The sequence below is a fragment of the Furipterus horrens genome, unplaced genomic scaffold (genome assembly GCF_987537825.1).
Source record: "Furipterus horrens unplaced genomic scaffold, mFurHor1.1.pri manual_scaffold_8, whole genome shotgun sequence".
NCBI lineage: Eukaryota > Metazoa > Chordata > Mammalia > Chiroptera > Furipteridae > Furipterus > Furipterus horrens.
The window spans coordinates 99,125,938-99,141,630 of NW_028327178.1; the positions used below are offsets into that span (position 1 = coordinate 99,125,938).

General features: G+C 43.2%; 1 long non-coding RNA gene across 1 annotated transcript; it reads left to right on the forward strand.

Annotated features, from left to right (window-relative positions):
- The first annotated feature begins 4,215 nt into the window (after positions 1-4,215).
- Positions 4,216-9,472, forward strand: LOC150003593 (uncharacterized). Its single transcript, XR_016512671.1, has 2 exons — positions 4,216-4,300; positions 9,242-9,472. It is a non-coding gene; the product is annotated as an uncharacterized LOC150003593 (long non-coding RNA).
- The last annotated feature ends 6,221 nt before the right edge of the window (positions 9,473-15,693 follow it).

Sequence of the window (15,693 nt, forward strand, 5' to 3'; positions counted from 1 at the left end):
AACTTCAAGAATTGGCAAAACTCATCTGGGGCGACAAAAGAGAAGTGGTTGCTGGGTAGGAGGGGCAGAGATGGACTGGTTCAGGGCCACAAGCAAACTTTCTGGGCGTTATTTCTGGCCTGCTGGGTCTACTTGTCAAATGGAGAGTGTTTCCCCCAGGGATTTTTATTTCTTAAATAACAAGGTACGACTACAGCTGAAGCCCCTTTGTTTTCCCCTCCAATCTCATTCCCTTTCCTCCCTCCCCAGAAGCAGCCAATTTTCTGATGTTAGTAAGTATCGTTCATAACCATATTCCCCCCAAAATTTCCAAACAGTGTAGTTTAGTGCATTTTTAAACATCGCATTCCCAGTACCACACTATGTATAACATTCTTCATTTTCTTTCTCACTTAATGTTTTTGAATCTACTAAATTCATTTTAACTGCTCTATAGTATTCTAGTGCACATGTGTCCTTCTATTTATCCAGTCTCCTATTATTGGGCACTTAGGTGGTTTCCAATTGTTCTTTGTAACAATGCTTCAGTGAGCATCCCTACTTGTGCCTGCATATTTATTTTATATCTGGTCAAAATATTGTTTTTCAGGTGGCCCTCTTGAGTTCTGTAGAAAGACAATATTATCATGGACTAAAACTAATAGTTTTGTCTCTTTCTCTCGAATAGTTATGATTCATGTCTATTTCTGGTCCCTTTATATGACTTAGAAACTTTAGAACAATAGTGAATAGTAGGGGGAACAGAGGCCAGCCTCATTTTGTACTTGACATTAATAAGGTGGCCTCTTGAGTTTCACTGTTAAGGCTGATTTGGGCTTTCAGTTGGAAATAAATATTATTTATTATGTTAAAGTATTATCTTTTTGTATCTGAGCTTATTAGGCATTAAAGTCATGAATAAATGAATTTTATAAACTAATTCCAATATTTTTATAATGCATTTTTCAAATTTGTATTATAATAGTAATAGACTTCTAGTATTGAAACAACCTTGCAGTTTTTGGTGTATTATTTGTATAATTTTTTGCAAGACTACCTTTGTCTACATTTTGTTCAGTATTTTTGCATATATAACATATTAAGTATAATTTACCTGCTGTTTTTCTTGACTATCTTTTCAGTTATGGTTACGAGGTTTTCTCTTTCCTAATAATATATTATTGAGGTATAACTTATATATAATAAAATGTACAAATCTTAAGTGTACATCTTTATGACTTTGGTCAAATGTACACACTTCAGTAGCCATCCACCAGGTCAAGACATGAACATCCTCTGGCCCTGGAAAGTTCCCTGTGACCCCTTCCAGGCAGTCCTCCAGGCCCACACCCAGCAACCACTTTTCTAATTTTTACCACCAGACATTAAATTCGCCTCTCCTTGAACTTCATATAAATAGGATCATATAATTTATATTCCTCTGTGCCTGGCTTTTGTCATTCAACATGATGTTTTTGAGATTTATTCAAAACATTATGTCAATAGCTTTGCTGGGCTTGTAAAATGAACTGATAAGATTTACATCTTTTTTCATGCCCTGAAGGCATGAAAATGTTACATGGAAATTATTTATTCTGTGAAAGGTTGAAATAATGTGCCCATGAAAACATCTGAGGTTGGAAGCAATTTTAGGAGGTAATACTTTGACAATTTCTTTTTATTTTTCCTTTATTATTGGTCTATCCAGGTAGTCTAATTTTTCTTGAGACAATTCTGGTATGTTATATTCTCTGAGAAAATAATCAATTTCACTGAAGTTATGAAAATATTATCTTCTAATTATGCATAGAGTCCTCTTACAGTTTTAAAAGCCATAGTTTCCCTTTTTGCATTTGTAACATTTATATACTTCCTCTAATGGAGGAAACAAGGAGGTGAGTGGCTTGAGCCAAAGCTAGAAGGGCCAGTGAGGATCACAGGAAGCCAAGCAACGCAGGCAGTGGGTAGGATATGGGGTTCATAAGCTAGAGAAGAGCTATCAGTGGGGGTGTGGCGTGGTTTACTTAAAATTTCAAAAAGGTCCCCATGACTGCTTTGTGGACACAGTTTGGAGAGAACAGGGAACCCAAAACAGAAGAACAGTGAGGAGTTACTACAGTTATTCAGGTGAGAGATGATGGAGGCACTTGGATTGGAGAGAACAGCAGATGGAAATAAAAGGTGATAGTCACGGTTTGGTGACAGATCTACGTATCGGGCCCCTGTGCTGGGGGCTCTGGAGGAGGAGCAGGTTTGAGTTGAAAAATCCAAAACTCACTTGTGCACTGAAGTTCCTGTGATACATTCTCATGAAGATGTGATCAAGGTAGCTGGATGTATATCACGGACCATATTTTTAATTATATTTCTAATTGGCTATTGTTAGTATATAGCATATTTTATATTAGACCATTTTACTGTCTTATCTCATTAGTTTGAATAGCTTTTCTGTTTTTTTCTTTTTCTGATATATAATTATACTGTCTATAAATAATGATACATTTAGCCCTGGCTGCTGTGGCTCAGTGAATTGAGCGTAGGCCTGCAAACCAAGAGTCGCTGGTTCGATTCCCAGTCAGGGCACATGACTAGGTTGCACGTCAGGTCCCCAGTTGGGGGCGCGAGTGAGAGGCAACCAGACAGTGGTGTTTCTCTCTCTCTCTTTCTTCTTTCCCCTCTCTCTAAAAATAAATAAATAAACAAATAAATTATAAAAAAAATTAATAATGATACATTTGTTTCTTCCTTCCCAATAGGTTTACCTCTTTTATTTTTCTTGTCCTATCACAGTGGCTATAGCAAGTGTTCTTTTATAGTTACTTTTAGTGGTAAAAACAATATCAATGCTTGAGCAGCCAAGGGAAGACAATTTTGAGACAGAGGAAACTAGAGGCAGAGTAGACAGCTAAGAAATTATGGCAGTAGTTTGGGTGTGGTGTGATAATGTGTTTGAGCAGGGTGATAACTGAAGATGCAGATCTGGATATTAATACCAACCTTCTTGCCCCATCCTCACAGATGAAGAATTGTCTAGTCATAAAAAAAAAAAAATGATCACAAAGCTTCAAATCTAAAGCGAGTTGGTGGGATTGACAGGAAACCAAGAATATCTAAACATTAAAGTTGGGCACAGTGTGTTCATCTAAAAAAAAGAGAACAGAAAGGATATTTATCAAAATATTTCAGTTTATAACAGTTCTAAAAAGGTAGGATCAAAAGAAATGAAAAAATGTATTTTTCTGATCTATCTCCATGGTTGAAGCTTAATCCGTCTTCCTAAATATCTTGTAACAATGACAATTTATGTAATACAATTTTTGTAATGCATATAACATATCATTTGGTTCCCCAATACCTCTGTGACGTGGGGAGTAATTCACATTTATCCAGAACTTGACATTTTCTAACATGCTTAGATGACCTCATTTGATGCTTATATTCCCAGGGCTCACTCCCTTGCAATTCAGGCTCCAATAAAAATCAATCTACTTCCAGTTCTTCAAACACAATCTCTTGTGTTCCCTCTGCTAAGCATTGTGCATGCCTGCTTCTCCTTCAAAACCCAATTCAGGCCCAAGAAAAGACCTTGTTTCGTTGCAGGAAGGGAGAGGTGAGTATGGACACCAAGGTCCCTGACAGAATCCCAGCCAGAGGGCATAGCACCACCTCAAATATGCCATCAACACATTATTTCCTTTTTATGTTTTTTGGACATACCTGTGGGAGTGTACACATTAGATTGCTCATTGGCCCATCTTTACCAGTCACCCCTCTGTTGGGGCAGATGTCAAATCATGAGTCTTGTGGTGCTAGAGACTCCTAGGGGGTGACGATGGGGGTGCTGGTGAGACCTGTGAGGAGTCCCAACGGGAAACGGCCCAAGCTCCAGAGTCTGGAAAGTCTAAGGTTCCCTTACTGGGTAACTAGGGATTTGGGAAAGATGGCGTATGCTTGGCTAGATCTGAAACTTTCTGTAATTTAGGTCTGGTTGGATGGGAGGGGACCTTTGGTGGCCTTCAAGCCTTGGAGACCCCAAGCCAAGATCTGTAACAACCTGTTTCTGGAACATCTTCTACACATGCCCCGAGTTGTCCCCTCTCAGGCCAGGAGATTGTTGGGCTGTGGACCAAGTGTGTCCATCCGTCTCACCGTATTGCCTGTTTCGGTGTCTGGAACCCAGAAAACCACAGCGGATGTCAGAATTGAAACCAAAGTCAGGCCTCCCTCTCTCTTCTTCGCTTTACCTTCTGCCCCAGCTCCTCAGTCATTGTTCCCGAACCTCACGTGGCTGCCTCCAAAAGAAGGAGAAAGAGAATCCCAGGTGAATTGGTGGGTTGAGTGGGTTTCAAAGCTCTTGCTTTAGAAGCTCAAGTGAAACTTTTACCCTGTGTTGACGGGGTAAAGCATTCTGTCAGCAAGCCTGGGCTTGTCTAGGACTGGGGGCCGGGAAGAAGGGAGAGCAGTGGTGTTGTCACTTTAATTGCATTGGCATAAATATTTGATATTCAATAAATTAGATCTGGAGCAAGGAAAACATTCTTGCAAATGGATTTTTTACCTGGAGCCCAGCCCCATTAGCAGAGGAGTGGAGGGCAGCCTGCCCCAGGGCCAGTAATTAACTCAAGTGGAGCAGAACTAAGCATTTTTGACAGCCTTCCTGGTCTGGAATTAACTGTCATTTCAGAGGGAAAAAGAAACTGCACTGTCACATTATGGTTTACAAGAGGCTCCCGATGCTGCTGGCTGACCGAGTTTAGTTATATCTGTCCCCTGTGCCCCACAATGTTTTTTCATCATTAAAGACAAGCTTAAAAGCAACTAATGATGTATTTTATATCCATGTACCCGAACCACAGATTTCACCCAAAGAGAAGACATTAGCATGGTAATTCAATTTTTTTTTTTTTCCTTTTGGCAGTTGTAATGAAATAAGATCCAGGAGATGCTGTTATAAGTCACAATACTGTGATATGTGGAGATGGTACAAGCTGGATTTCTCTCTCCTCTCTGTATCAGGTCTTGCCTATAATGAGCAATAGCTTCCCCACCGTCTGCCGAGCTATCCCCCCCCCCCCCCCCGCCCCCACGCAGTGTTTATGAAAGTAGCAATTGCTTCTCAGAAAAGGCAAAGCCGTTGGAGCCTGCAGCTCCTTCTAGAAGCCACTGCATGTCTTGTTGTTCCGTGGAAACTGATAGAGTGGAAATTGGCTTTGGGCCAGGCCTCACCTTGCAATGGTGTATGCAAGCAAATTTGTATAAGGGTGGAGAGCTCTTAGCCAGACCTGGCGTGTGGGTGTGTGTGTGTATGTGTGTGTGTGTGTGCGCCGTTCGCTGTGATGGGCGGCCCGCTTCAGAGAGGAGAGGCTGAGCTGAGCGTGTGCATCTGTGTGTGTGCGCTGGGGGCTGGGGTGTGCTGCCAGTACGCACCGATCATACATACCTGCTTCTCTTCAATTCTCTCCCTACTTCGGAGCAGTGTGGCTGGGACTCGCCTCCTTCATCACTGAACCCCAACACGATGCCCTTCGGTTCTACATTCAAAGGGATGCTCTGTTGAGTTGGCAGTCCCTGACTTATAGGATCAACCCCTAAAACCTTAGCCTACTCTGTTAATCTCCACGCCACCTCCCCTTTGGGCCCCAGAAAGTGTCAGGCTTGGCCACACCCCTAGACATTCCCTCAACAGTGCAACACCCTTCCCTGCTCTTCCCCTGGTTCACTTCCACTCATCCTTTAAGATGCAAGCCAATGCCACCTCCTCCACGGTCACCGCTGGGCTCCCAAAAGCTGCCGCTGGGCTGAGTGCTGGCCGGGTAGGGGAGCAATATTTTATTGAGAACTCATTCACATACAGTGAATTGGCAAATCTAAATATTCAGCTTGATGATTTTTTTGAAATACAAACTTTATTTTGGAATAATTTCATATTTGCAAAACTATGACCAGGGTAGTACAGGGTTCCCATATACCACACACCCTGTTTTCCCCTGTGTTAATAGCTTACGTCACCGTGATATAGTGTCAAGACCAAGAAACCAATGTTGGGACAATATCATTAACATAACTCCAGACTTTTATGGATTTCAGCAGCGCTTTTATTTATGTCCTCTTTCTGTCCCGGGATCCCATGCAGGATACCACGTTGCGCTTAGGTGTCTCCTCAGCCCTCTCTGCTCTGTGACAGCTCCCTTGTTTTCTGTGACCTCAAACAGTGTTGAGGGGGTATTTTGTAGAAGGGTCCTCTGAGGTTTTGCCCATGATCGGACTGGAGTTATAGATTTGGGGAACAGCCCCTTCTCACCAATTCATATCAAGGGTATGTGATCTTCACGTGACATATCACCAGCGACTGATGGCGTTTTTACAAGTGCATATACCCAGGTCTAGATATAAGACATTTCCAACTTCCCAGAAAGTTTCTGCATACCCCTTTCCAGCCAATTTCTGCCTCCCACTCCAAGGTAGCCACCATTGGAATTTCTTATTATAAATTACATTAATTGCACCTGTGCTTGAACTTTGTATGATGAAATCATCAGTAGGCTTTCTTGTTTTGTCTGGCTTTTTTGAACAGCATCGTGTTTTTAGCATGCATTCAAGTTGTTGCTCGTCACAGCAGGTTGCTTTCTTATTGTCTAGTATTCTGCACCCTCTATTTATCCATTGCACTATCGGTGGCCACTTGGGCTGTTTCCAGTTTAGGGCTACTGTGGACAAACTGACACGAACCATTTTCATGAGGTTGGTTGGTTGGTTGGTTTTCCTGTGGACATGCTGTGCTTCAGTTTTGAGAGCCCAGGTGGTGGGTCTGGGGCACTTTAACCTCCTGCGTTCAGCTCTCACTCCCAAAGATACTCTAAAACTGCCCCCATCGGCTCTCTCTGCAAATGGATAGGGGAGAACAAAGCCTCTAAAAGGAACAGAAGGAAAACCTCTTGCTAGGAGATGAACATTGTCTGCATTAGCAAATCTTATCAGCTCTAGCTCCAAAATGTTTCTTAAACATGTCTACTTCACTGTCTTTCTCGTGCCCACCGGGGACAAAGCCACCTCCATCCCTTCCCTCCTCAATGATCTGGTCTCTTCAGTCCTAGGCCCTCAGTCCCCAGGGCACTCTTCACACAGCAGCCAGAGTGGTCTTTTCAAAACAGCAGCCCTGTCCCTAACCCGCCACCCACCATCAATGCCCCCCAAAGCTTCTCTTTGTTTTAGGAGATGCTTCAGACTCTTCCTCCTGCATTCCAGGTGATGCTGAGCCTCTTTGTATACCCGTTGGCTAGTTTATGTCTTCTTTTGAAAAATGTCTATTCAGATTCTCTGACTATGAAAAAAAAATTCTGCTATTGAGTTGTAGGAGTTCCTTACACAATATGTTTAAGATGTTAACCCCGCATCAGATATATGGCATGCAATTATTTTCTTCCATTCCGTAGGTTGCTTTTTCACTCTGTTGATGGTTTCCTTTGCTGTGCAGAAGCATTCTAGTTTGATGGAGTCCCACTTGTTTATTTTTGCTTTTGTTGCTTGTGGTTTTGGTGTCAGATCAAAAAAAGAAAAGTGTTGATCAATGTCAAGGATCTTTTTTAAAATATATTTTCTTCTAGGAGTTCTACAATTTCAGGTCTCATGTTTAGGTCTTTAATCCATGTTGAGTTCATTTTGTGAATGGTGTAAGATAGGTTTCCTGCTGGCATCTCCTCCTGCTGCTTCTCCTTTAATTCTTTAGAAAAGGTTTCCTTTGGTTGTTTTAACACACTTAAAAGTGCTGATTTAAGTGCTTTGTCTGGTAAGTCTAGTATCTGTGCTTCCTGGGGAGAGCTTCATTGACTGTTTCCCCCCATCTATGGGCCATACTTTCTTGTTTCTTTCATATCATATAATATTTTTGTTGGAATTGGGTGCCCTAAATAACATAATGTGACAGCTCTGCAAATCAGATTCTCCTTTCATCCTAGGTTTTTTGTGATTTTTTTTTTTTTAAATCCTCACCTGAGGATATGTTTATTGATTTTAAAGAGAGAGGAAGGGAGAGAGAGAGAGGGAGAGAGAGAGAGAGAAACAGTGATGTATGTGCCCCAACCTGGTTTCAGACGTACAGCCTAGGTATGTGCCCTGGCTGGGAATCAAACCTGCAATCTTTTGCTGTACAGGACGACGCTCCAACCAACTGAGCCACCTGGCCAGGGCAAGGGTTTGTTGTTTTCTGCTGTTGTTATTGTTCCGTTGTTCAGCGGCTTTCCTGGAGTAATTCGGTAAAGCCTGTATTTTTTGTCGTTTGTGGCCCCTGAAGTCTCTTCTCAGCTTTATGGTCAGCTATTCATTGGACAGAGATTTCCTGGAACCAGTAAGTCTTCCGTCTTGGCAAAGGGGTTCTGTGTGCCTGTTTGGGCATGCTTTCTATACTCAGTCTAAAAGTCTGCTGGTTTAGCCTTCACTTCCTGCTTGCAGGACGCCTCAAGGATAGCCAGAGGTGACAGCTTAGGGCCTTCTCCTGTCTCCTGATCATGCACACAGCCTGGGCCATGCACACAACCAGAGGCATGGTTATGGGCCTTCTTTTCAAAACCCCCTGCAATTTTATTCTCCAGCTTTTCCTTTTAGGTTTTTAGTTAACTTTTTGTTTGCCCAAATTGTTATCTCCCCCTCAGTCAGCCACAGTGTTCATAATGATTACTTACTGTTCTTGACAAAAGCCCCCTGGGGGGTGGGGGGAGTCTGATCGTATTGGGTCAGCTCAGAGCCAGGTCAGGTAAAGACGAACCTGATGAGCCGGGTGTTCCAGCCGACTGATGGGTCAAATAATGATGCTTCTTTGCGACTGGAGAGTTGGAAATCTCCAGCCCTGTTCTGCCTCCAGTGGCAGCTGGGCTGCTAGTTTCCCCTGTGATTAGGGGCTGGGAGTTGCCAAGGCTGCTGTGGGCTGTACAACAGGAAGGTAAGAAAGAGCAAGTTAAAACGCCATAAAGCTCACTGTTCTTAGCAAGATTCGTTGGTTTTCCTTAAAAAAAAAAAAAAGCCCACTCCTCCAGACTGCGGCAGACTTTTAGTTAATCCAGTGTTCTGAAATAGTCGATTCTGACAATTCTGCCAATGTTCTCATTGCTTTTATGGAAGAAAGGACTTTTGGAGATTCTTACCCTGCCTTTTTTGGACAACGTCCCTCCTTCGTAGGTAAACTTAATCATTTTCTTCTTTGTGATGCTGTCATGAGCATCCCTGAAAGGAGTCACTTACACACATTTGTGTCTTTCCACAATACCAGGTTTATTAGGGAGATTTGAAGATACTGCCGTTGAAGATTGGAATGATGTGTCCACAAGCCAAGGAATGACAACAGCCACCAGAAGCTGGAATAGGCAAAGAATACGTTCCTTCCTAGAGCTTCTGGAAGGAGCATAGCTCTGCCTACACCTTCATCTTGGTTCAGCAAGACCAATGACTGACTTCTGGCCTCCGGAACTATAAAAGAATAAATTTCTGTTATTTTAAGCCACTTAACTTGTGGTAATTTGTTACAATAGCCCTAGGAAGCAAGTATTTGGTCATATTTTTGTGGTTTGAACAATGTTCTTATTTTCCCTAAGTTCATGGATGATGGGTTGAATTAAGTCTCCCCTCCCCCAACTTCATATGTTAAAGTCCTAACCCCCAGTACCTTGGAATATGGCCTTATTTGGAAATGGCATAATTGCAGATGTAATTAGTTAAGACGAGGTCAGTAGAGTGGGCCCCTAATTCATATGACTGACGTCCTCATAAAAAGGAGAAATTTGGATACAGAGATGCACACACAGGGAGGGAGACCACCATGTGATAATTGGCCTTATGCTGACGCAGTGAAGAAACCACCAGAAACTCAGAGAGAAGCCTGGGACAGACCGTCCCTTCACCTCCCAAGGAAGCATGGCCGCACAGTCGCTTGGATCACAGACTCCAGATCTGTGAGACAGTAACTGTTACTGAATCCCTTCAGTTTGCAGTACTTGGCTACGGCATTCCCAGCAAATGAATACAGTCCAGATATGATTACAGAGCGGTCTGGCTTTTGTCTTGCCCGACCGTGGTTGCTGAGTAACCTTGTCTGATACGGGCGTTCTGTGGAATGGCTGGTGTTCCGCAGAAAAACACCAGCATCTAGCTGTGCGTGCGTGACCGGCGACAGCAGGTGTCAGGGGCTGCTCTTCTCTTTCTTACCACAAAGCCTTTACTCATCTGATAAATGTTCATTTTATGTTGTTTTTAAGGCTTGACACTAAATTTTTATTATTATTTTATTTTATTTTTTCACTAATTCTTTTTTTTTTTTAATTAAATCTTCAACCCAGTTGGAATTTATTTTGGAGTGAGGGGTGGGGCCCGAGGTGTACGGCCTCAAGTAGAGGCCATGAGGGTAGAAGTGATTAAAGGGCTTTGAGGGACCTGACTGGTGTGGCTTAGTTGGTTGGAGCATCATCCCACAAAGTGAAGGGTCGTGGGTTCAATTCCTGGTCAGGGCACATACCCAGGTTGCAGGTTCAATTCTTGTTCGGGACACATATGGGAGGCAACCGATCGATGTTTCACTCTCACGTTCTCTCTCTCCCTTCCCCTCTCCCGCTCTCTCTCCCTTCTTCTTTCTCTAAAAGCAATGAAAAATTGTCCTTGAGTGAGGATATGGGACTTGAGGGCCAAACTTGCCGAGGTCTATATGCACCTGAATTGTGCACAGGGTTAGCTTAGACCAATTCCCTTCAGCTGGTTTTTACATAGAAATAACCTCAGAGCATTCTGGGAGTTGTTTCTTTCTCTCTTTCTTGTTATTCTTGATTGAAGGAGAGGTGCCAACTCCTTTAGTTAGAACATGTCATGGCTGTGAGTACCTTCTCATGACAGCCATTAATTCGGGGGCTAAGCTCATCAGCAGAAAACCTGCCCAGAGTCCCACGTGCCCCAGGCATCTCCTCCGTCTATTTGGATAAGTGCAGCTCGGGATCAATTATGGATGAGGCTCTATGGGAGATGAGTAAGTGGGCTGTTGTCTACTTTGAAAAATTAATGGGATCTGATTAACACGGGAGCATACTCCCTCTTCCTCGACCCAGAGAGATTCAGACCTCTGTGGAAGCTTGGGGGTGGGTAGCACCCCCATGTCCATGTGGGGTCAGATTTGGTTCATATTATACAATCATGCTTTAGGATTATCTAGCCCCTTGGGAGATGAATATACTGAGGCCCATAAAGGTTAAGCAATTTTCCCAAACAGCAAAGAAGGAAAGACAATTGTCAATTATTGTTATTTTTAAATACATTTTTTTAATATGGAAAATTTAAAACCTATGCGAAGTAGAAGGAATAATATCACATAGCCATTCTCAAAATTTTTGGTCTCAGGGCTGTTTCACTCTTTTTAAAAAACAACAACAAACCCATTTATTTCTGTAAATGGTTGGAGTGCAGACGTTTTTCACAACCCCAATATAGCACAGACCCCCCCCCCCCCAGATGAAATGAGCAAGGAGAAAAAGAAAAAGAACAACATAAAATATGCTCATGAAGAACCAAGCCAATCTCATCTTTCTTTGGAAAACAAAAAACCAAGACCCTTGAATGTGTGGTGCAGACGTAGCATTAAAACCACAGGTGTCTGGTCCCCAGAAGGCCAGCCCTGTCGCACGCACAGCTGAGGTGGCCGAGAGCCCCTCTGGCCCGCGCTACCCTTTCTATCAGAAGAGGACCTTCCTGAAAGGAAAAAGTCAGTTCCCAGTTTTACTTAAGTTCTGGTTCCACACCCCAGGCCTTTCTCCCTGATGTCCTTGTCACTTTGGGAGCCTCTGAAGTTAGCCCTGAAAGACTCCTACTATCAAATCTGCACCCGGACCTTTGCCCCCACTCCATGCCATAGTGAGACTTCAGTCAAGAGGGTGGCACGGGCTGTTTCAGGCCACACGGCAAAGCTAATGGCCGGTGTCTTTTAAGGCAAATTTAATGTCTTCTCCTTCAGGCTGAGTCAGGCCTACATGTCTCCCCACTGAGCAACGTCTCTGTTGGTTGTGTGGATTGGGCAACTTTGAGTAGGGTGGGTGAGGGGCCCCGGAGCACATTCTAGGAGGTCTGAGCCTGACCAGTGGGGTGACTGCGTGTGCTTATGAGGGTCGGCGTTGGCGGCGTGGCTCCTGGCACAGCTGTTTCCTCGGTGCTAAGCAGATGGTAAGCCAAGGAAAACCAGAGGCAACATGAGGTCGTGATGGAAGAGGCCGGCCAGGCTAAGAGAAATGCCAGAGAAAGGCGTCATTACAGGAGGTGCCTCGGATCTGAGGACGTCATTGACTTTGGCCTCCAAATGATTTTTCTTCAGAACAAGAAAGAGGGGGACAAAAGAAAAAGAAGATAAAAGGAAGATATTCCGTGAGAGGCATGCTTTACTCTTAAAACTTTTTTTAGGAACTGTAACGGCTTTTGTTTATGTGAGTTACATCTATTTTTTTAAATTATATTTTGTTGATTATGCTATTATAGTTGTCCTGATTTTTTCCCCCTTTGCCCCTCCTTCATCTAGCACCCTCCACAGCTTCAGCCAACCCCTCACCACTGTTCATGTCCATGGGTCATGCGTATAAATTCTTTGGCTACCCCATTTCCTATACTGTACTTTACATCCCCATGCTATTCTGTAACTACCTATTTGTACTTCTTAATCCCCTCACCTCTTCACCCATTCCCCCACACCCCCTCCCATCTGGCGGTGATCAAAATGCTCTCTGTGTCCATGAATCTGTCTGTTCTTGTTTGCTTAGTTTGTTTTTTAGATTCAATTGTTGATAGATTTGTATTTATTGCATTTTATTGTTTATAGTTTTGAGCTTCTTCTTTTTCTTAAATTAGTCTCTTTAGCATTTCATATAATAATGGTTTGGTGATGGTGAACTCCTTTGGTTTTTTCTTGTCTGGGAAGCTCTTTATCTGCCCTTCAATTCTAAATATCTTTGCTGGGTTGAGCAATCTTGGCTGTAGGTTCCTGCTTCTCATGACTTTGAATATTCCTTGCTAATCCTTTCTAGCCTGCAAAGTTTCTTCTGAGAAATCAGCTGACAGTCTTATGGGAACTCCCCTGTAGGTAACTAACTTCTTTACTCTTGCTGCTTTGAAGATTCTCTCTTTTTTTTTTTTCTTTTTTTTATTTTGGTTTTTCAATTTGAAGATTCTCTCTTTAACGTTTGGCATTTTAATTATGATGTATCTTGGAGTGGGCCTCTTTGCATCCATCTTGTTTGGGACTCTGTGCTTCCTGGATTTGCATGTCTATTTCCTTCACCAAATTAGGGAAATTTTCTTTCACTATTTTTTCAAATAGATTTCCAATCTCTTGCTTTTTCTCTTCTCCTTCTGGCACCCCTATAATGTGGATGTTGGACCTCTTGAAGTTGTCCCAGAGGCTACTTACACTCTCCTCATTTTTTGGGAGGGATTCTTTTTTCTTCCTGTTTCTCTGATTGGTTGTTTTTTGCTTCCTTATGTTCCATATTATTGATTTGATTCTTGGTTTCATCCACTCCACTGTTGTTTCCCTGTTAATGGTTTTTTATTTCAATTAGTGTATCCTTCATTTCTGACTGGATCTTTTTTATGCTTTTGAGATCCTCACTAAGTTCCTTGAGCATCCTTATAACCAGTGTTTTGAACTCTGCATCTGATAGATTGCTTATCTTCATTTCATTTAGCTCCTTTTCTGGAGTTTTGATCTGTTCTTTCACTTGTGCCATGTTTCTTTGTCTTCTCATTTTGGCAGCCTCCCTGTGTGTTTCTATGTATTAGTAGAGCTGCTTTGACTCCGTATCTTGGTAGTGCGGCCTAATGTAGCAGGTGTCCTGTAGGGTCTAGTGGCACAGCCTCCCCTATCACCCAAGCTGGGTACTCAGGCTGTGCCCTTCCTGTGGACTGAGTACACCCTTCTCTTTTTTTTCTTAAAGTATATTTTATTGATTATGTTGCTACAGTAGTCCCAATTTTTCCCCCCTTTGCTCCCCTCTGCCCAGTGCCCCCCTTTCCTCCAGCAGTCCCACCCCCCTTAGTTCATGTCCATGGGTCGTGCATATAAGTTCTTTGGCTTCACCCTTTCCTATATTATTCTTAAATTCCCCCTGTCTATTTTGTACCAACCGATTATGCTTCTTAGTCCCTGCTCCATTTCCTCACCCCACCCCACCCCCAGCTGATAACCCTCCAAATGATCCCCATACCTATGATTCTGTTCCTATTCTGGTTGTTTGCTTAGTTTGTTTTCGTTTTTATTTTTTAGATTCAATTGTTGATAGTTGTGAGTTTGTTGTAATTTTAATGTTCATAGTATTGATCTTCTTTTTCTTAAATAAGTCCCTTCAATATTTCATATAATAATGGGTTGGGAATGATGAACTCTTTTAGCTTTACCTTGTCAGCTCTCCTCTTGTAGCTGAGCCTTGGTTGCTGTTGGCAGATCAATGGGAGGGATTTACCCAGACCAGTCAACTACAAGGATTGGCTGAGGCCACTTACAAACCTCCACCTTCTGTGGAGGATCAGCTGTGTAGGTGCAGGGTGGTAGTGCTCTGACATGGTCTGTAGCTGTCCACTGGGTGTGCTGGCCCTGAGGTTTCCCGCGTGGTGCAGGCCAAGGTCAGCCCCCTCCTGTGTTTTGCCTGGGCCACCCTGCCTGAGATACAAAGCAATCTGAGATGGCTGCTACTTGTGCTGGGCTTGAAGATTCCCAGGTGAAGCCAAGCTATGAAATTAGGCCGGCTGCTGCTAGTGCCGGGCGTGGAGCTCTCCGAGGCCAGCTGTTGCTTGTTTGTGAGGATTTAGGAAGTTGTGAAGCTTGAGCCAAGACCAGCCATTCTTATGGAAAAGCAGCTTGGATGGGCCTATAAATTGGATGGGGTGCAGTCTCTGGGGATCTCCAAGGCAGGTCCAACAGTGTTAGCCAGGTTGATGGAATCTCAACCATGGCACCAGCTTGCTGACTTTGTGAGGAGAGGGTTCAGAAAAGAGACAAGGGCTTCTGCTTGCCTTAATGCCAGACACTGCGGTTCCTCCCTGTAGGCCACTGGTGCCTTTCAAGCTGCTACCCTGCTGCTGGAGCTCAGAGGGAGTGAGCCTGAGTAGGTGAGTCCATGTGTGGGTTCTTTAAGAGGAAATGCTTAGGGCTCCAGTACATCCTTTCACTGACTCAATTCCCGCTGGTTTTTGCAGCCAGAAATTGTGGGGCTTATCTTCCTGGCACTGGAACCCTGGGCTGGGGGGCCTGATATGGGACCAGGGCTCCTCACTCCCAAGATAGCCCTCCTGAGTTTTTATCACCACACATGGGTGAGGGACCAGCCTGTTCCGCAGCTGCGCCCCTCCTACCAGTCTGGATGGATGTGGTTTCTTTAATTCTATAGTTGTCAGACTTCCATTCAACTTGACTTCTGAGGGTTCTGAGTGATGGTGGTTCTATTTTAGTTTATAATTTTGATATGGTTGTGTGAAGAGGTGAACCATGTCTCCCTACGCCACCCTCTTGACTGAAAATCCGGGTTATGTCTATTGATATTTACCATATTAGACATGAGAAACCTGACATTTAAAAACGTTTACTTATTAACTCATTTCAAAATAACAAGAATCCCATTACATGTCAACACAATTAACTTTTGTCCTTGATTTTGGATTTTTGCTATAAGCTTTTATATGACAGTTATACACTGTCCGTTAGCTTTT